Source organism: Dufourea novaeangliae, unplaced genomic scaffold (genome assembly GCF_001272555.1).
Source record: "Dufourea novaeangliae isolate 0120121106 unplaced genomic scaffold, ASM127255v1 scaffold87, whole genome shotgun sequence".
NCBI classification, from domain to species: Eukaryota; Metazoa; Arthropoda; class Insecta; order Hymenoptera; family Halictidae; genus Dufourea; species Dufourea novaeangliae.
The window spans coordinates 18,190-40,555 of record NW_015373966.1 but is presented as its reverse complement, the minus strand read 5'-3'; positions in this window follow the sequence as shown (position 1 = coordinate 40,555).

The following is a 22,366-nucleotide window of genomic DNA, read 5'->3' as shown; positions in this document are numbered from 1 at the left end:
GGAATGCCGTTATTTCGACGTCAAAATTAGATTAAAATGAGACTACCACGGAGAAAATGAAAGTCGAAGAAGCTTCTGAAATTTCGCTACAGAAATTATACCATTACCCAACAGTACAGTTGTAGGAACAGTCTGTGAGCGTTTAAAAGCAATTATACTATCTTCATTTTCTAATTTGAATAGCAACTTCATGAGTGATAGAAATGCGATATTTAATATGAAATTTATAATATAACTGATATCTCTTTAAAATTATACCTTTAATTCGAAATTAACGATTGTCAATCTACGAAAGCGTCGAGTTACAAGACTTATCTGTTTAACCCGTTGTGTACGAAGTATAAAAACTAAATAATTCGTGTAGACGGGAAATACGTGTATTTAATTTTAGCCGGTCTGCTCAGACAATGTATACATATACTACGAAGTGTTAATAAAAATGTGGTACACTGTCACAGAGTGGATTCTACACTGGGCGTCAAAATTAAAGGACCACTAAAATTTACGACCATTTTGTAGCCTGAAGTTTCTAGTTTTTGAATCGGGAATTATTTTCATGTAGTTTGTTCCTTTGTTTTTAAAGATGAAGCGCAGCAAACGAATGTTAAAAAATATTGGTCAACTTTGAGAGGATGCGTGAGCCAAATTAAATTTTTTCTGGTAATTTCAATGGAATACTTTTAGAGAGCAAACTTTTCTCTTTAATTTCGTTTTTTTAATTTTGTGGTACAATTTTTATTGGCTGAGTTATTTGTCATCATATGAGAAAAGGCACTTTCCACTTTGAGCGCCTGTAACTTGCGAACGCATGATCGTATAGAAAATTCCAAAAGAATTTTGGAAAGCTGAAAGATTTCTCTTTAAAGACCTTCAGTTGCCAATTTGTTGACATTTTTCTTCGTCGTATACAGTCCATTTCAAAATAACGTAAAATATTGCATAATTACCATTTTTCACAAAACACGATGCTATTTCAACAAAAATCGTGGAATCTTCCATGTGTCCACGTTTTTTTTGAAGTTAAAAGTACACGTAACCCCTGTGCCAAAGACCGAACTGATCAGATTTTTTTTACCCTATGCCCTCGATAGTGAAATTTGCGATATGGTCTGAAAAATTGGTGAACGACTCTTTTACGGTACGTTTCCTCTTTAAAACGATTTCGCAGCGTTTGAACTGTTATGATCTGGTTTTTTTTTAGTTTCACTTTATTTTAGAAGAAAGGAAAGATTTCAGAAATTTAGCAAACACATTTCTAGCCAATCTCTTCGCAATGACAAAAAGTGCACAATGCGAAGTGATGAGAGAGTGCAGATGCTGTGTACATCCTACCCTTCCTTAGTTATTGTGATAAATGCACTCATTTTTTTACTGAACTTAATTTGCTTTTTTTTTACCGAAGTTTTTCGTTTCCATTGCATCTTCTCGCCGTGTAATGAGAAGAGTACCCTGGCATCTGCCAGCGAGACGGTGCGCAGTACTAACGATCCTCTCAAAGTTGACCAACATTTTTTAACATTCGTTTGCTGCGCTTCCTCTTTAAAAAAAAGGAACAAACTACATGAAAATAATTCTCGATTTAAAAACTAGAAACTTCAGGCTACAAAATGGACGTATACAATATTTTTTATAACTATTTTTCGCGGAGATATAGTCATTTGAAAATGACCCATACTTTTGGTAAATTTTAGTGGTCCCTTAATTTTGACGCCCAGTGTATATGCCAAACTAATATGAAAATCTAGAATGATGAAATTGCGTTCAAAGCTTCGTTTCCGAATTATTAACTGTTATCTGGCACGATGGATTTTATTATACTACTTGAACAATCGATTCCTAGCTGGTACACGGACTCGATCTACGAAAATCTAGTTAAATTTAACGAATAAAATAAAATGTAATGAATGATACCAACTCGTGAAAATGTCCAGCATCTAGATTGACTCATTGCGGAAGCAACTTTAATGCCTTTTTAATACGTTCCACGGCCGACCTCGGCGAAAATTACTCCAGTGAAAGAAATCTCGAAGCGACTCGAGTAATTACTGCTTCGTCTAATATCTCTCAAATAGTATCTAAGGATGCTCCGACCCGATGCGATAAAACAATGAGAAAACGAAGGTAAGAAGCGACGGAACAACGGTGATTCCATGGCCGACGCGACGGTGGAAAAGTAGTGTTGGAAAAATGTGGAAGACGGTGGAACGGGATCGATGGAATCTGGGTCGGCCCGGCGAATAGCAAAAGTTTCAGCGCTACAGTACGCGACCATAATTTCAACCAACAAGGGAACTTCGGGAACCTGGCAATTTCGACATTCTTGAAACTTTGTTAATTCCTGGAGAAATGTAAGTCGAACATTGGGCAATATTAATTTTTTATCTGTTTTCAACTGTTCAGAGCATAACCATTGTTAGAGATACATGCTCCTATACATATTGCATTGGTATTTTTAAGATTACGAGAAACGTGACGGCAATATAAAGAGAAACTCGGCGATTTATTCAGTCTTCCAACAAGTTTGTATTGAACTCTATACCGAAACTTAAATCAATACTTACTTCAAACGCACCTTTATATTTTAGGAAGACACGTAATCGCTTTCTCGTTCTACAGTTTCTTCATATTTTCGCAAACATTCTGTACTGATCACTCTCTGTTTTTTCTTTTACATACTGTTCAACAATTTAACTTAACAAGCCAACTCATAAATTTACAAAATGACTGCACCATGTTTCACGTTTATCATGCTAATGTGTATGATTACGGGGCTATACTTGTACATCATAATTTCGCAGTAGCATTGTAATTACATTCTGAAAATAGAACACTCGGGCGGTGTAACAAGCGCCGCTCCACAGCGTTATAATCAGTTAACCGTTAATATCGCGAAACTTATCGTTCGCATATTGGAGGACGGAGGTAATATTTTAAACCGCACACACGTACCATCGCACCGTCCGGGAGAGCCGTCGTTGCAATTCGCGGGAAATTTTGCACCAAATTCGGATATACGTTTACGGGAGTTCCACGCGGCTATTCTGACGCGATAAAATTTCTATAAGCCTATTCGGCCGGGTGTAAGTACCTACGTGTCCGGGGTGAATTCGTAATCAATTGTAAATCGCTCTCTGAAAAACCGTGTTCGGTCGATCATTTTTCCAATTTGTATTTATCAGCGATTTCGAGAAATTAGTTCTAGTAAAATTATGATTTGATCGATTTTAAAAGTACAAAACTCCATTTATCCGAGCCCGCCGGGGGACAAAGCAATTCATGTAGGGTGTGAGATGCGTGAGTTTAGTTTTAGATCGAGCGAGTGCGGTGCGAGTGAAGAGTGTTTAGGCCGTGTGACAGTTTTGTTCGAACGAGAGTGCGTGCTAGATAAGATTGAATGAAAGGAACTGCGTCGAACGTCGTGATCGAAAATCGACACGAGGCGAGAATGTGTGAATGCGTGTGTGAACCTATGACCGAGTGTGACCATGTATGAAAGGGGATATATGTATAAGAGGGAAGTTAGTCAGAGCGGGTGTGTCTTAAGAGCTAGACTGTTGCAAGCGTGTCCTAACGAATTCTTTATATTACACATTTTAGATTAAACCTTTTATTTCTACCAAATACAACCACCACTTAATATTATTCCTACATTCATTGTATATGTAACTGGATCGTTTATACATACAGGGTGTCCCAAAATAGCTTCGATCCCCGGAAATAAAGGGTTCCTGAGATGATTTGAAACAACTATTTCCTTAGCGAAAACGTTATCCGAAACTTTGTTAACGAGATATTAACGAAAAACCCTGCCTGGGATATAAATAGAAAAATCTGCAAAACCGTTAAAACCAGTTTCATAAATATATAAACAAATGGATTTGGAATGAAATGCTCGTCAGTTTTTGTCATTACGTAAATTTCAATAAGTTATACAATAAAGTTATAAAAAATTCATTTGTTATAAATAAATTGTATTTTGGACAATATGTCAGCACCATGTTATTATACGTAACAAACCTCTGTTCTCTCTCAATTACACTCACCCGTTAAAAGATTCTTCCTATCTTTCACGGTTAACAAGATATACTGAAAGAACGAAAAATTCGGCGAACTTTAAGGGATGATTTCACCCCTTTAACGCGAGAGTCGAACGATAAGAAAAAATGTTCCTTGTAGAACTCGATGTCCACCACGATCTCACAAAGTTTCATTAAAAGAGGGACCTGCGAAACCTTCCTTGTGAGTAATATTCTCAAAAATACACTCAGGGGCAGAAAGATAGTGCGCCTTAAGACAAAAGAATCCATCTATTTAACAAAGGCTTGTACGGTCAAATATCTATTGTATACATATATTATAGTTTTCATTCACACTAGCTCTGATGGACAAGTTTTTGATATGTTTCGACTTGTAACATTTTGCGTGATTCACCTCGCAAAAAGATGAATATAATACCCAGAAGCGATAAAAACTATAGAAAAAGTTGACGTAAAGTAATTAAATGAAACAGGTTTCGAAAATCTTGCAAAGTTAAATTTATTTTCAGTTGTTTGTACATGAAACAACAGGATAAACCGTTATACCATGTTTATGAAGATAGAATTTAATTAAAATGGCTACTTTTCATGAAAGACACATGATAATAACATTTGTTGGTCCAAATAACTATAGTTCATAAAATGTATCATTACAGTGAATAATAAATTTGTATTCATCCCGATTTTATTGAAATCAACAGAAGTGTAACCGTTGTCTCATAAATATATCTTAAATTCTTCTTATATTCTTTGCTTCCTTTTTATTTTCAACTCTGCATTGATTTATTTATTCTATCGAGGAATGTAATAGCATGACCTTTAAGTGGCTCATTTCTTAAACGTGGAGGGAAAGCGCAGAATTTAGCAGGTTTAAGCTTGATTTATACATTACCAGAAAAACAGGGCATAAATCCAAGAGAGAGGGGGGGGGGGCTATGGTTGCTCGGAGCACAAGGGAAACAAAAAGATTGTATTCACTTAGCGTCGAACGAATTAACGTCGCAACGGGTGAATAATTATATTACCGAAAACGACAGCAGTAAATGCGAGGACAAAACGGAACATTCATGTCTATTCAATTATACCTACAGTGTGTTAAAAATAATTTCGTCTTCGCTTTGACCCCTAGATATCGACCCACCATTCAGCCAGTGAATCGTGCGGAATCTAAAATGGTGTATTAGAGTTAGAGTGTAGGAAGAGGAAAAGAAAAAAGTTCGTAAACAAATTTTTACGAATTCACTTTTAAGAACAATTATATTTACAAATGGGCTTCTATGCTTTTCACTTCACCTGTGCAGGGTGAGTCACCTAACACTTTCACCTAAAATATCACCGTTGTTTTTAATGATACGAGAAAACATGTAACAAAGAAAATGTTTTCTTCTGTAGAGTAATTATTGTGATAGAAAAGATTTTTTTCCTAAGGTCATAGTTTCTGAAATTTCAAGGTTTGCTTAGTACAGGGTTATAGCTAATGAAAAGACAAATTCAAGCTGTATGATATAATGATCTTCAAATGACCTCCGGAGGAGTTATTTTTCAAAAAGTATAAACAACGTACGAAGAGGATGTTCGCGTAATTTCGCGTCATTCGTAACAGTATCATCGAGGTAGACAACAACTACTCGAATATCAGCAATTTCATGAGAAACAACCCTATTCTCCATATTTGCGATACATATATCACTGCTGTATTTCATTCTATTTACAGAAAAACAAACAACATCAGATATATCAAATAACACAAACGTTCATAATCACCAGAATTAAATTCACTCCATTATACTACCGACGCACGACTAGTACTGTATCCCACAGAAAATTAAATCAGTACCACAAAATCTAACCCATTATTCCCCTGTAAGCTTACTCGTTCAGTCATCTCATCCTTGTCCCGGAGGTTTCCGGCTAATGACTTACAGTTTATTCATGAACACGACTGATTATACAAAATCATTAAAGACGTCCGCCAGACTGCAGGTGCCTGGTGCACCCAGGGCCCTGTTGTCTTTATACATACGCGTTGGAGACCCGGTAGTGTTCAAGTTACAAAAGAGGAACGTCGTTCGCCGGATGCCCTCCTCCGCGCCATCGGACCCATGTGCCTGTGTGCAGCTCGTACGAGACCGTGCACGTACACCCTAGAACGCACGTACACTAGCCACGGATATATCGAACCCTTATGCATAATGCATTAAGGGATGACGGGAAGTATGGATATATTACTCGCCAGAGGCCAATGTTATTCTCCCTGGCGTCTCACTGGTTAATGTTGATAAGGAACCAACGTAACCCCAACGAACACGCGGAACGAAGACGGGGCACGTTCATTAAGGCGGGGAACCCACTCTCTGTTATTCTTCCTGTTCGCTCCACGGAAAAAGGGCGTCCTAGAAATCCCATGAAATCGCGTTACAATTCCGCGGAGAAAGCTTGCCGTTATTCGTGGCGGCATAATATCATCAGAATATAAAACCTAGGTAACACTTATTGTATAATGTTAAAGCGAGAGACTTCAGATTAGTCGTTTTGGTAACGACGCCCAAAACAGGGACAAAGTAGGTACGAGTCGTGGTAATAGTAGAGATAAGTACTCCTACTCTTCAAATAAATAATTCTTCCATTTTATAAACATTGTCTTTATTTATTGGAAGTCATGCCGCGCCCACGCAACAATATGTATGTACAGGGTGTAACAACAATGTTGTCCGACCCGGAAATGGGGCACTCGGGGGGTGAATTGAAACAAGTTTTTCCTTAGCAACAATGTAATCTGAGGCTTCGTTACCGAGATATTAACGAAAAACCCCGACCAATCAGAGCGCGAGATTGCCAGTCGAGTTCCCGCGGTAACGCTGTCTACCAGTCGCAGCGCGTAGCCACCGCTAGCGCAGGAACTCGGCTGGCAAACTCGCGCTCTGATTGGTCGCGGTTTTTCGTTAATATCTCGGTAACGAAGCCTCGGATTGCATTGTTGCTAAGGAAAAACTTGTTCCAATTCACCACCCGAGTGCCCCATTTCCGGGTTGGACAACATTTTTGTTATACCCTGTATAGTATCTCACCGTGCTGGCTCTAATCTCCGCCATAGAGGATTGTCACCTACTTCGTTACATTAACCATGAATAAGGTACAATTTTTGAACGGATAACGCTTGTCGAGATTAATTACCGTCCCGTCGCACAGTGGTTCGAAACTGTAAAAATGCAAATTAAATTCATTTCGCTTTCAATTATACGTGATTTATTATAAACAAAACGTTTCTACAAGTGTTTTGTCCCGTAGTATCTGATTCTGATCTTAATGTACCTACTTTTTGGTAGGTTGAAAAACTACCCTTACAAACTACACTGATCCCTCGATGAATGCGACACGAACAACTGCATTATTCCTACCATTTGGGGCTCCCCTTCTGAAGCCAAACAAAACAGGTTAAACAGGAGCTAAGCAGAGGCTCGGCTTCGTGCAAAAAACAAATTTACAAGGGGCTGAAAACGTTCCCGCCTAACCACGAGTGCTCCGAAGCGGACCCAAGTTTGTCGCACTCATAGAGACATTACTGTATGCCATTTGTAGTATAATATCGTCATAACAAGTAAACAATTGCAATCACTGTATGAAATTCTTATCTTCAAATTATATTTTCAGAGTTTATGATTTGTCGAGTGGTACCGAAATTGAAGTCGCAGTATTATGGGGGCTTAGGGGTGAATCACGAAGAATGTGACTTGTATGCCTCAAAAGGGGCAAGGGGGACGTTTTTATTAAAAGTGTATCGCTTTAAAACTCGCGAAATTTTAATCAGGGACAGAGCAGCATTCAGAATATCGTTCCCGCGACGAAACATCATAATTTTTCCTCGGAACGAGAGCCACAAAAATATAAAAAGGATAGCAAATAGACTCGTCCATTGATAACGAACCAACCAAAAGTATGCTTCAGAGCATTTCCCTATTGGAACGGCGCGGCAGCTCGGTGTGTGTTGTTGGGATTCCTCTCGTTGGCCAAAAATTGCCCGGTCAGAATTCATGCCTCGAAAAATCCGACGAAGGTTGCACCTTTGAAATTCCAGCATCGATACGAAATTTTGACCGACCAAAGTTTGTGGGAATGCGGCTCAATTATCAGTCCCAGTACCACACACTCCTCGAATGAGATACTTACGCGGATGTATTTACAATTCTGACAAGCAATATTTGTGATTTCATCGACATCGATTGCTATGAAGCTTCGGCTATTCGATGAATAACAAAAATATTTGGACGCTGTAATTTCGCATATAGAGGGTTCAAATAAATTTGTTACAATTTGTATGTACCGTAGAGGAGACAGTGGTGAAACCGGGAGCCTAAGACTTCAGGTGAAGTATGTATCATGCAAATGTTTGTTCTTCTATTTTTTGGTTCTCCAGAGTGACAACACCCCTCAAAGATTTTAATGTCCTTTTAAGCTCTATAAAATTTGTCTAACGAAATTGTTACAACCTTGGCTAGCCACATTGATTTATTTAAATAACAAAGATCGAAACCTTTGTCATGAGAGCAATGTTAAAGTTCTCCCTCGGTTTATACATCTGCACGGTTGTTAATGGCTTTGAAATTGAGGGTCGTTTGATTCATGAAATCTCGTCTAGCTCTATCGAAACGGATAAGGTATTTCAGCCCCTTGAATCAACATTATTAATTTAACCAATTGTACTGTTCATTTTAGAATTATTCAGCTCATGTTTCGATAAATGGTACTGAATTAATACAATATTTCCAATAGTATGAAACTGAATAATATAATATTAGTTGTATGACTTCGTGTGTTCATACAGTACAGTCATATTTTTAATAATGTATAGAACGATTTTTATTTTACTTTAATTGTAACAAAAACATTGATGGAGGAAATAAATGTCTCTTTAATGTAGAATAGATTGAAATATGAGTCGAAATAATTGTCGGACGCTGATGAACCGTGCGAAACAATCCTGATTAACCTTTTACGATCGCATGTGAGAAACTCGAGATTCAATTTTATTAAATATTTTAGCGATCTATGGTGAAACTATCACTATCTCGATATGCGGGCAAATGTTTACAGAATCGTCATATTCATAGCTGCGTTCGTTTCCCTTCTTCCTCTTTCTATAAATACTTTTATTATATTATTCTAATTGTTTCAAAGCATCATTTGCATTCAATATACGAATAAGTTTTTCTATGGATATTTAATTTTATCGATCAAATGTTTTCTGCGAGGGTTACTTTATGAAAAGTGGAATAAGAATGATATAATCGAAGAAATTACCTGGATACACGATCTCAGGTAAAAAAATAGATACAAGAACCTTCATGAAAAGAACAAACGGTACGAAAACTAGTAGGTCTGTTTCCGTCTGGTTTGGGAATAGTTTGTTAGAAACAATCGCAACGAGAAATCTCGTGTGTTGAAAACAACCGTCGCGGGAATTGAAAGTCTGCGTTTCGGTTGAAAATATTTAAACCAGTTTCATTTCAGTTCTGCGCTCTATCGAGCGACACTGCTGGCTATTTTGTGACCGAGCGTTCTCCACGGTTCTGTATAATTCAGACAAAGCACGGAGACGGCCGGCAAACGAACAAAACAATCCTTAAAAATAAATAAGCCCCGGTATACTATGGAGCTAAGCCGTGGAGCCGAAAGATTGGTTGCCAAAACCCCGTTTGATATTGATTCTTTACTGTTTATAAAGCATTCTTCACTTGTTTTAGTTAACAAAAGAAACGGGTTGTGGTGTTACGTTAATACTATTGTCCAAAGTTTCAACATACTCTCCTGGTTTTACCTATGATAAACGACCCTATTATTGGACATTCAGTGCTGGTTAGAGATGGCGTGAATTGCTACTTGTGAATCACGAGTGATTCGATCACGTTCGTTCCCAATCACGGTGATTTTTCACAGTGATTCGTGATTTTTCGTGATCGTTTCTGATTGGTCGAGAAACCTAACAGTTCTTTACACGTGACACATAACCGGTATATTTTATATTAATGACGGTGAATAATTAGAAACAATGAAGAATAATGAATAAGTTAATGATTATAAATTATAATCTACACGTTACCTAGCAAATCATTCTTTTAGAATTTCTTGTTTTTTCTACTGATTTTTAAAAACACAAATGGTAATGTAATTCATCGTAAAATCATATTGAATACGTTCTTCTGTTTCAAGATCAAGGACTCACGATCACAGTGAGCAAATTCAATCGAGATAAAAAAATCGCAATCACGGTCGTGAATGAAGTTAAATCACGATCGTGATCATGATTCGGCGGTCACTGTGTTGAGACGAGCTTATGTTAAGGCCATCGTAATTTAATTTATGTTACGGTAAATTAAGAAATGTTATTTTAAGAGTCGACTGGTGCCTTCTGCTTAAATTTATTGTTTAGGACTCAAGTACGGCAGTAGACTTTCTGGGAAAGTTGACCTGACCGTACCGCTATCGATGGCACTTGACGTAGCGTAAACCTAGCCACGCATTGAGTAAGGCCCGGAGTTCGATATTTGGGAACAAGGGTCTTCTGTGCAGCCATCCTGGCGCTACCCTTGTTATTCCTCTGACTCCACGTTGTCTGGCGTATCCCCTCTTTTCGGTTTGTAGGCGTTGCGTGGGCTGCGAAAGCGCCCTAGCTTTTGCATTGGTAGGGCCCAATGCCCCACTTTTTACTTTTCATCGGGTGGAGCGAATTTTCCTGCGTCGTGAACGGGAGATTCACGTCAACCACCGAACGTATAAGATCGATAAGATTCTCTCGAACATTTTATAGTTAACACACGCACTTTATAATAAAGTTTATTAACCAGTTGCGCGGTGTGAATTCATTTTTCTTTCCTTTGGGTAACTTCATCTTACAATAGAAGTGCGAGTGACATTTCGCTGAATATTGTCGAGAACACTCACCCACACACTGTAATAAATCACTGTTAGTGATTTTGCACGCCATCTCTAGTGCTGGTCAACGGAAAATTTGAAATGTATATTTCTACATAGAAGGTGTGTCAGGAATATCTGAACACCTAAATATCTTCTTTATTTTCAGTGATATTTAATTAGCAGAAGCGAGCCAACGATAGCATCTCTGTCTGAATTGCAATCCAAACTGTCTCGAAACTTTAAAAGCTGCATGCTCATGATATTCATATACCGTATTAACGATTGGCTTAAACAAGAGAATCGGAAAGTTCGTTTCGTGAACATTCAATCCCGTGCTCGTTTCCACGCGCTTTTATAAGCACGGAAATTAATTGGTCACGCACAATAGTCAATGTTTAGATGATCGATGGCTTGTTTACTGTTACGGCGCGTAATTTCGTCGAAACTCTGACAAGCCGTACGATCGATTGCGTCGAAAAGAAATTACGATTTTCCATCAGGGGCGGTGGTGTCTTGGCCTCATTCGTTGTCCGCCCGCCATAACCTACATACTTCTGTGCGCGAATTATATGGCACCCATCTTGATCACCGATCGTTGAACCATAACAAATTCCCCGAATCTGGCGCCGTTCTTTATTGATCGTCATCTTTGTCTCTTCGTGCCCGTTCGTTTGTACGATTCGTTTCAGTAATTTGTTATGCGACGGTCGTAACAGCCGCTCGTGAATTCAGACAGCGTAGAAGGATTTAAGACTGTCGAAGTTTGTTGCTGCACGTTATCGCGTTACATGTAGTTCTACCTGTGATTTGTTAACTTGGAAGTTTAAAGTCAAGCATAATATTGCCGGGGAAATTAAAGTTTAACGCGTTTCCTGTTGGATGACCGTACACAGGGTTTAGAAAAATCGAAGAGCAGGAGACTCCTTGTGTGAAAATAAATCGAAACTATGCAATGAAATTTATTTACCGTAGCATAAAATCAAGTACAGTTCAATGCCGATTTAACTAGTCGTTCTGTTTATTTCATACTAATTATGGTTGCTCTATATTATGATATTGTATTTTCCAATGACGCGATATAAATTGATATGCAAAAGATAGTCAAATCAATATAAAGAATAATATGGTACCATTGTTAAAATTCAGGAAAAGTAGAAATCGTTAAAAAAAAGAGTCGTTTGGGTAAATTCGTTTTCTACCCGAAGAAAAGAAGCTGAGGGACAATAAAGTATACGCTTGACATCCCCCCCCCCCCCCCCCCCCCCCAGTATTGGAGATGGCGCCTGGACAATAATCGTGTAGAACAAGCCAGACGATAATAGAGATGAGACTGTATTGTTGGTACAGAGGTTATAGCAATTAGTTAAAGCGGTGCGTATGTACACGTCGATGAACCATGTATTAAACTTTATAGACCATCATTACGTCTGCCAAGTGCACTGGATACTTAAAACCAGTAGTATAAGTCTCAATTACGAGTTGCCTCTCGCTGCATTTTCCACGTTCACTCGATACTTTCATGAAGTCGAGATGAAGTCGTTTGTTGTGGAGGGAAAAATAGACTCGGAACGGTCGCTGGAACGAATCGATCAGATCAACAGTGTCACGATCAATCCTCGGCAACGGGAGCGGGCATTACTCACCCGGGAAGCGAATTTGTCAAGACCGACCAGTGGTCGGGAGTCAGCGGCCGAGTTTGCGACACTAAACTCCGCTGTATAGCTGTCGCATTATCTAATAATGCGAATCTACGGCGGATTGTAAAGTAGGCGGACACGGGTCTACGGTACAAATGGTACAAACCAGCCACGTAGTAAAGACGGGGGCGTGGTTATTAAAGGGGATTCGGATTGTCAGTTGCGGCCGGTGTAAATCTCCTGCGGGGCGCGAAATTGCGAGAGTAAGCCACGGATCGGAATGACTAGGTAACTATTGATCAAAGGAATCCTTCGTGAAATATGTCGCGCCCGATGATAATCATCGCATGTGAACCACTCGGCCGGGATACCGTGACGTCATGAACGGGAGGACGTCGCATCGATCGTAGACCGATTGCAGGCCACAACTATTCATTTGGAGCTCTGTTCGGCTGGAAACTTCAAATATCGCGTGCGCTTGCTGCAACGAGGTTTTACGAAATGATGTTACCGTTGGGGGGGGGTGAGGGCAGATTTTTTCAAGCAACTTTTACCATTCTCCCGGACGTCTATTTAATTCCGTGTGACGACGTGAAATCACTGACGAAGTGAATCACTGCTGTCGAGTAAATGTTTTCGTTCGAGCGATTTAAGGGGCCATGTCAGTCAGAAATTTTCAAAAAATCGATTTTTCACTTTTTACATTTTCTTGAAGTACATTATCTCGAGAATATTCTGTGCAAGTTTCAAGGTAATCCAATTAAAAATGAACATTTTATATAAGTGTAAGCTTACCTTGAAACTTTAAACGCGTTTTTCTCGAAACTACATTTTTCAAATCGGTGATCAATATTTCTCGAAAACTACTGTGTCGATTTACATGAAGCCTTTTGCGCCTTATTTCAAATCAGAAAAACTTGTCCTTGAACGAAGGATTCTTTTGTTCGTTCCATACTTTTTTTTTTAATTGACCAAGAACGAGTGATTTTTTAGGTGAAAATCGCACTTTTTCAAAAAAACGTCCGCTATTTTGTTCCTAATCAATATTTCGAAAAACCCCACGTTCAAGGACAAGATTGGTTCTTCCATTACATAAATCTTACCGAATTTATAATTTCAAATGAACCGTTACGAAGTTACAGTGATCACGGCAGACCACTTTTTGTGAAGAGACATCCGGGAGATCGGTCACCATTTATTTACTAATAAATATTTTTAAATAAAAAAATTACCTTATAATCTAGAAACTGCAATCTTTGAAACACAAACACATTTTTTGAAAAAGGTCTTATAATTTTCGAGAAAAAATTCCTAAAGAACACTCTTTTGTCGGCCTCCTGACTGAGCATGACCCCTTAATGCAATCATTGCAAGATTTACTGCTGAAATTGTGGCATTACCCCGTTGGGAATTTGTTCTTCTCGTGTGGAATTTGTTCGTTGTGTTACAGTTAACGGAAATTGAATACAAATTTATATTTTCTATTGGGGTGTTTCTGTTCTCATACGCATTTTATTGGAATTTCATTAGGACTTTCATATAGGCTATGAAATGCATAACATCTCCAATCGAATGATAAATGGTGCATGTACTCTACATAATAATCTTTCATTACACATTATACATATTCAGTATGCAGGTATATGCTCGCCTATAGGTATTACGACACGTGTCGAATTCATACTAAACATGAACAGAAATGTTTAAATTATTAAAGGGTTTATATAAATAACGTTATTTGAATGTTTTCGTTCTTGTTGTACATCGTTTTACATCACTGAATTTTTTTTTTAATTGTGCATACTACCCAACCTGAGACATCCTGCCTAAATATAATTGCATCAATGAGCGATGCTTTCTTTCACTTTAGAACTACCAAGGCAGTACAAGTAGGTTTTGTATGATTTTTTATGAAAATTACTCAAACTTGCATTAGTTGAATTTTCTAAATTTTGGCATAAATTCCATTATAATGCGTACCTGAATAAACTACACAAAAATAATTTATTCATTTTTATTATTTCATAATGGAAATTAGAATATTTATTCGATATGTTGATTAGTGAACATTAAATAAGTATTTGGTGTACCAAGAAATAATCCATTACTTTTTTTGTAAAATCAATATTCGCTTCTATACCAATAAAAAATCTAGCGAGTGGATTATTTTTATCATTTTTATGCGAATACTTCTATAGTAACTGTAATAATGGATCGCATACATATTCATATTCTTAGTATAGGTATTTAAAATTACACAAGTTTCTAATTTCCTTAAACGTAATAATTTGCCAAGACAAAATTGTGAATTACATACTCACTAGTACAGCTAGTGTAAGTAATTAAAAAAATTTCAGCATCGATATATCTTTTAGACGTTTACTCAGTACTGTGTAAAGAAAGAAGAGCAAGTATTCCGAGACCCTGCTCGTGACTTTACCCTATTCCCCATATAATAAGGGAATGATATTCATTTCTCATCCTCGCAGAACTCCCGTCTAAGTGCGGATCCGCGGTGTATATTAACAAAGATAAGCCAGAGGAACGTCGAATCTGAAGTTGAGGTCGGGGTCGGTCGACGAGCAAAATGTCGAGCGAAACTCGAGCTGAAGATGAGATTGAAGTTTCAACTCCGACCGAGGACTTCAGGGGTGAGCGAGCGAGAGTTAGGATTTCATAGGTGAAACAGTACGCGGGCCCTGTACAGAGATTGTTAGCAGCCATCAAAGAAACCCTGTCTCTGAGTAATGAATGACCTTCCGTTTAGATAAGAAGTTGCCAGAAAGCTTGATTGGCTGGCCTATGTTCGTAATATATGCTGTTTCGAGGATAACGCCTCTCTAACTTCCTTAATAATTGAGGCGAAGTCTAAAATCATCTTTTTTCTTCCTTGTACTTAAAATTTCCGTTACATATTGTATGTTAAATAGTGAAAAGAAAAGAAACCGAAAATTAATGGAAAATTTTATTAAAAGAATTATTCTATGAAATTTGTCGTTGAATCGAGCTCGATCCAAGTTACGAATTCAATTTCCTCGAGAGGCCATGCTTTGCTGAACGTTTCAAGAACAAAATGGTATCTGCGAAATGTAAGCTGCGTGATTTCGAAAATACTTCTCGAGAGTATTCGCCGGGCGCGCAATCGGCCGAATTTCATGTCAAGATTGTTGATCAGTTTATGGGGTCCCATAGCGCCTTCATCCACTTGCTCGTTCGATCGTCGCCCGACCGTTCCTTTTATTTTCGTGGACGATCGTCCGCAGCTGTCGCAGCTAGGGCAAAGCGGTACCGCGGCCAATGGCACTTCGGCCTCGGACCGATCCGTCGATTCAGCAGGCGACTGCTGGTTGGTATGCCATCGACACGTCGTCAATGCCTCGAAACAGGTAATAAATCCGGGACAGGGACCGTAACTTGGTGAACAGAACGAAAGAAAAGTTGAATCCCTGCTACGATCCACGTCGAGACGAGTTCACTCAGTTCCCAAACGTATTTTGCCAGTTTATAGTTTTCTGAAGCGAAAGGCATTTGAATCTCGTCGATAGATCGTGCCTGGGAATTCTTCCTTTTCGACGGCAGATGGAGACCGAGGGATTCCTAGAATGGGAGCGATTCTAGCGAGCAGCAGACTTGTCGAACTTCTGGTTCTAAATCGGTGATTACTACTTCAACGGAGAAAGTTATAACGTCGCGCGCGAATACAATGGCCGGGTTCAGGTGTAATTCCTGCCGAGGGAATTGGGGATACCGAATTTTTCGCGTTGGTAGACACGAGTTTGCAATGGAATCTCGTCCATGGCCGAGGATCCTCGAAATTCTTGAAAGTCGGAAGCTTCCGACGAACCCTATTAAATTTAACGGAGAAATTATTTTGAAGGATAAACCGAAATTGAAGGCTGTCGATGATCCACAGAATAATCTTTCGTATTCTGCACATCGTCAAGTGAACTTTTTCATTATTTTCTGCATTTTTTATACTATCGATTTAACAAGACAACAAAAATGTTTGAGGTACTAATGATAAATGGTTAATGCATACATGGCTCCTCGAAATTGTGCCAAGGAAAAGGAATACGACTTCCCTTTTCGGCATACCTCTCGTTCGAAAGCAACGGAAACCATAATCCCCTTCCGTTTCGCTATACATACAACCGGAGAAAGGTATACCTTAAAATTTTACACTAGAAGATGGGCCAAATTCGTGGCACACCCAACAGGAAGTGATTTTATGTGTGTACATAAATCGAAAATATAAAATTTCAAATAAATTCTCACGTATAGAACATTGTTTTCAACTAAAACGAGTTTAAACATTCATAGAGAACACGTACCGTCGTAACACAACTGGTACATAATGTGTCCGTTTAATGCTCACTGTTTCTACTTACAAACAAGTACCAGTTTTTCTCCTTTGTGAAAACTCCGAAGAAAACGTATCGAAACGTTATGAAGGAGAAAGCAAATGGGAAATGACAGGGAATGTTGTTAGGTTTTAGTTGCCCTAAGAAATCTCAATGTGGAACTTTGAGTGTCCTTAATTCCACCTACAAGCCGATCTTCTTCCGACTCCTTCTTCCTTCCTGTTCATTCGCGTTCACGTATAACCCTGCGCCACATTTTACGGGCAGCCCCGTAATCGAACTGGCGGACCTCGACTCCTTTCATTGCCCGCGTAAAGCGTTTCGATTTGCAATTTACCCGCTTAACTGCCATGCTGTCTTCGGAAGCAGTTTAGATAGAAGAGCTACGCTCCCTGGAATCGTTCTACCGTTCCGCCCCTTCTCCCCGTCGCCGCTAGTACACAGGCTTGTCTTCCTCTTTTCCAGGCTAACCAAAATGCGGCGGCGGGTCTACCGGTTCTAATGGATCCCCATCCCCCTCGAGTCGCCCCGAAGCGCTAAAAGTGCATTACGAGCTCGCGGAATCGGGCACGACAATTATGGGATTTCATGCTCGTCCAGCCAACGGACCGGGTAACTTATTCGCATGCATTCGATGACCCGTGTAACGCGAAATCTACGAGTGTTCCACGATTTATGCCGATACAGGTCGCGGTAAAAATAACCAGACAATTTCAATTCGCCGCCCGCCAGGTTTGCTCTATCGCCGCCCCCGGCGGGAAGATATACGATCGAACAAGTTTCCATCATCGCTCTACGAAATATTTGTATATGCATCGTGAAGATAGGAAATAAAGTCGCGTGTATATGTATACCGCCGCTGTTCACTTCAACTGTTTCGTATAATCATCGAATATCGTTCAATTTTTGCAGCTATTAAAGGTTAAGAGAAAGGTACTTTTGCTATTAGTAAATTTGTTGATCAACACGTTGGCGCCTGTGTCGCAGAACATTATAAATGTTTAACTATTCAACGGTGGTAATATCGTTGTTCTTACTTCTCATTACTAGACATATACCACTATTATTTATTTCCATTGTGTTGTCTATCATTATGGTGTAATAAAAGTAATAGTGTTAATATTACTATTTCCCGAACTAATCTAGTCGGTTTCTGAATTGATTACAATTCCAAATTTTAATTAAAATGTTCAATTCCGAATGTTACTAGACGTTCCAACTATTTTTGCTATACAGTCAGAGAAAAAGTTAATTGAAATCAAGTCAATTGCTTAAACCTCTTGTCGTGAAGTAATTCTTCACCATGTCCCGGAGATCTCATTGTCTCCGAAAACAACGTACCAACGTCTTCAATCATCATTAACCTTCTTCTCCCTGCATCTTCCTAGTACCTCGGACCCTCGGGGAGGGATGATTTTCCGAATGAAAGGAACCGGATGGTTGCGTCTGAATTCTACAGAGTGGCTCCACTATCCTAATATTCACACAGCCGTGAGAATAGCCATATGATTATTCGAACAGCTACAGAAGAAGCACAAGTGAAAATAATCGGTCAGAAAGGGAAACCCACGTTTTGTTCAACAATATATAACGATTCGAACTCGACGGGAGCGAGCGTTGTTCTTTGATCCTGCATGACCAGTTCGAAGGAACTATCGCCGTCAGAGAATCCAGCTGATTAACCAAAAACTTCGATAGACACCCTGACGCCTTGATCAGTCGCGAAACTAATAGGAACATGAAAATGAATGCAAGGTACTGTTAATGGTCTTCGGAAAATATTCTTTTAAACCCTCTGTGGACGGTGCCAGAGTCACGAGTTCGCAAAAGTGATGGAACTGTCCGTGTAATTCGAGAACTGATGGACGTGTTACATTGTACCTAAACTCGACGTCCGCTAGGGGAAAAGTGGCAAAGGGGAAGGCGCCGCCTATCATTTTCATAATCTTTTCAGTTACTCAAACCGATTTCGAAATAATTGGAACTACATAGTCAGTACTTGAATTCTCTGATATCTATGTCTGTTATAATTATCGGTTTTTAGGAATTTCTAAAGTTTTTCAACGAAGGTCGCACGTTTCGGTATACGATAATACCTTAAACGGGCGACCAAGCGATGATCACCAATCTCAACGAAAAATTCGCCCGCGATTGCGATTGTCACCACAATTGTGCCACGGAAAGCTCTCTCTTCTTACATGGTCTCCTAAATTTCGAACGCGGAATTGCTCGGCGCGCACGCGGCAGACAAATGGCGTCCTTACAAAAACTCGTAGTTCCACGCTGCTGCCGGCTGGGCCATTACGATTTAAATTAGTTTCCTCGCGGGCTGGGCATCGGAGGAAGAGAGAATGATAATAGAGGGAAGGAAATAAAACTGAGAAAAACTGGAAGACAGAGGGTGGCCAGCGTATTCAAAGAGTCCATCGCTGTGAATATCAACTGGTAGATATATGCAGACGGATATTTATCGGGAAAACTCAAATAATAACGCTTTTAATCGCGTTCTCGTCCTTTTTTTTATTTCTGCCGACGAAAGAATTCCAAGATAAATTCAAAAAATCGTAAAACGCATGGGACGGTAATTTACGCAAGTCGTCTCGAAAAAACTATAAGTACCTTTTAAAATTTGTGGGAAAAAAAAAGTTGTCGCATGAAAATTAAGTATGAATGTACGTATGGTTGTGTCGGATTAGGGACTTCCCACAACACTATATGTTATTCAACTATACATCAGTCGAAAGAAAAAATGAAAAAAGAAATTGGAGTATAACAGTATTAAAACGACGAGAAAATATTACATATATATTATACAATAATTAACACGCTGAGTAGCAAAGAATTATTGTAATAAAGCCAGAAAGTAGACGTTCGTTTTTTTAGCTAAATGGGCTCTCTATAAATGTCAACGTTCATATTTCTTGATTATTTATCATATACAGTAGACTCTAACTATATTTCCATATTCGGGGCTGTTGGGGAGTAAAATGGCAATGAGTTCAGAGCCCCTTCCATGCTAAGTTCTGTCGCCATGGCCTCAGCCTCAGCGCCTGCGTAAAAGCTGAATCGTGCTGGTGCGCCGGCGTACGCAACATTGTGGGAGAGCGAATTTGTGTGCGCGAAAGTACGTGTGAAGGGGAAGTGCCTCATGTGGCAATGTGTTCAGTGGCAATATAATTAGAGTCTACTGTATTTATCATATATGTATACATAAACCGACGCCACGTGAATTTTATTAGATGGTCTAGTATGAAGATTAATTGCCAGTTATAGACCGAAAATCATGTCACCGGCATCTAATTCAGACACGACAATCAAAATTTGCCCAAATGTGCCCGATTAACAAATAAATGGAGTATATACTTCGAGTTTCACCGATGACGGATCGAAACGAAGCGACACGGAATTCATCGTCACTACACCTGTGAATTTCTTCCGGATTTACAAGGTACTCTAAACCGGCGCGTTCTTCGCGACCCATGATTTATTAAGGTACCACCGCTACCGGTGTTTCGGGCTTTCACGAGTGAAATATCGCGGGAGCTGATTTAAAGTTCCCCCTAAAAAAGGGCTAAGGTTCGGGGCCAAGGCGCGAGAGACGACAGGGCATAAATTAAGTCGCAATAAAACGGATCACGGTGTCCTTTAACGCCCGCGCATTTCTTACGCGATGTTATCAGTGATAGTGTTTGACTGGGGAAAAATACGCGGATTCATCCGGCAGGATATACTTATATGCGCCAGGTGAAATATTATTGGTGTCGCAGGCTCTCAGCCTTTGCGGTTTTCTTTCCATTCGAATAATAATTTATCGCGCTGGTGCATACAAAACAGATACAGATCTTTTGTTACAATAAAAATTAACGATCGAAAATGCCCTCGCTGTCTTATCACGTTGGTAACCAAAAGCCTAACTTTACCTTATCGTGGAAACCTGTTTATCCAAAATATGTCTTATTAATTCTATTATACTTTAAATATTATTCTGGCATTGATAGTTTAATTGGCTGTAGTAGGTATAAGATAAGTGTGAAAGTTTCGATGAAATTCGCTTTAAAAGAGTAGACTAATAATCATTTTAATTATAATTTAATGAAATACATAATGATTCTATTGCAACTGATATATGTAGTTTCAATAGAAATTTTGATTCTAGCAAATAAATCTTTTGAATAGTATTATTATTGAATTTATACGATAAAATCATATTAATAAATTTACAGTTTATCCCAGAGTGAGATTGACATAACATCTCCAAACAAATCCCAAATATAGGTATTTCGCGGTGTTCTGGTTAATATGTTAATACAGAAATTGCTGTTCCGTTTCAAATTAATCGCTTCCGTTTCGATCTGCAGAAACGACAATGTCCCATTGCTACAACCTGATAGAAAAAAAAAACTGAAATTCAATGGGCACAACTGTAACTTGATTGAAGAAAAAACTCAGCGGCACTAGTCGAGTACCTACCTCATCGCGTGATCGTATTTGTAAGTAAGTAGGGGAAAAAGAACAATTGAATCCCCGATAATTCCTAGCAGCCTTTCAATTCTCTCCCACGAATCGGGCCGCGTTGCTGCTTAAAAATTAACGACGGTACAGAGAGAATCGTGCAGCAACGCTGCACTTGATTGTCCCTCTTTTTGCATCCCATCGGCGTCTCCCACCGCGCCGCCGCGCCGGCCGTTCTGCATTGAAAACTATCAGCCGGCGTAGCGCGCGCGCGCTTGCCCTCCAAGCAAGTTATTCAAATCCGGAGCAAGTTCTCTCCTCCTCTTTTTCGGCTGCGAACGACTCGATTCCGAACGATTCCGTCCCTTTCGCCCTGGAAGGGACACCGAGCACCTCCGGTCTCGTGCCTCGTAAATAACGTTATTTATTCGCGAATTTGTTTTTCCTCGTGCGGCGGCGCACGATATGCCCAGAACGACGCCGGAATGCATAAAACGGCTTCCGCGTCGTTTTTCAGCGTGAACGCCGACTGGGTGGCCGTATCTGCCACCGGAGAATTTTCCATTTGTTTGAACGGGGAGATTGCGAGCGCGATACCGGGCCCGATCCGTGCACGAATTTCGCTCGAAAAGATGGCCCCATTCGCGGTGTGCCGGGAAATATTATTGCGAAAGGCTCGTCACGCCGTGTTACCCGGTTCTCGGCCTCGATTCTGCGTGTTTTGCGACGACGTGGAACGGTTTTCGTGGGAAATGCTGGGATAATTTAGGGAACAATTCGGCGTGCATTACGGAACAGTGGTACGTTTCATTTTTCTTACGGAAAATGGCACATTGCTTGTCGTTGTCGCGAAAAATATCACGTTTCGTTGTTTTTCGCTGCGAAAACTAGCCACCTTGCTTACTAACCCTCTTCTCTAGAGGCGCGGTAATCGGAAACAAGTACTCACGTTGAAGTAGTACTGCGG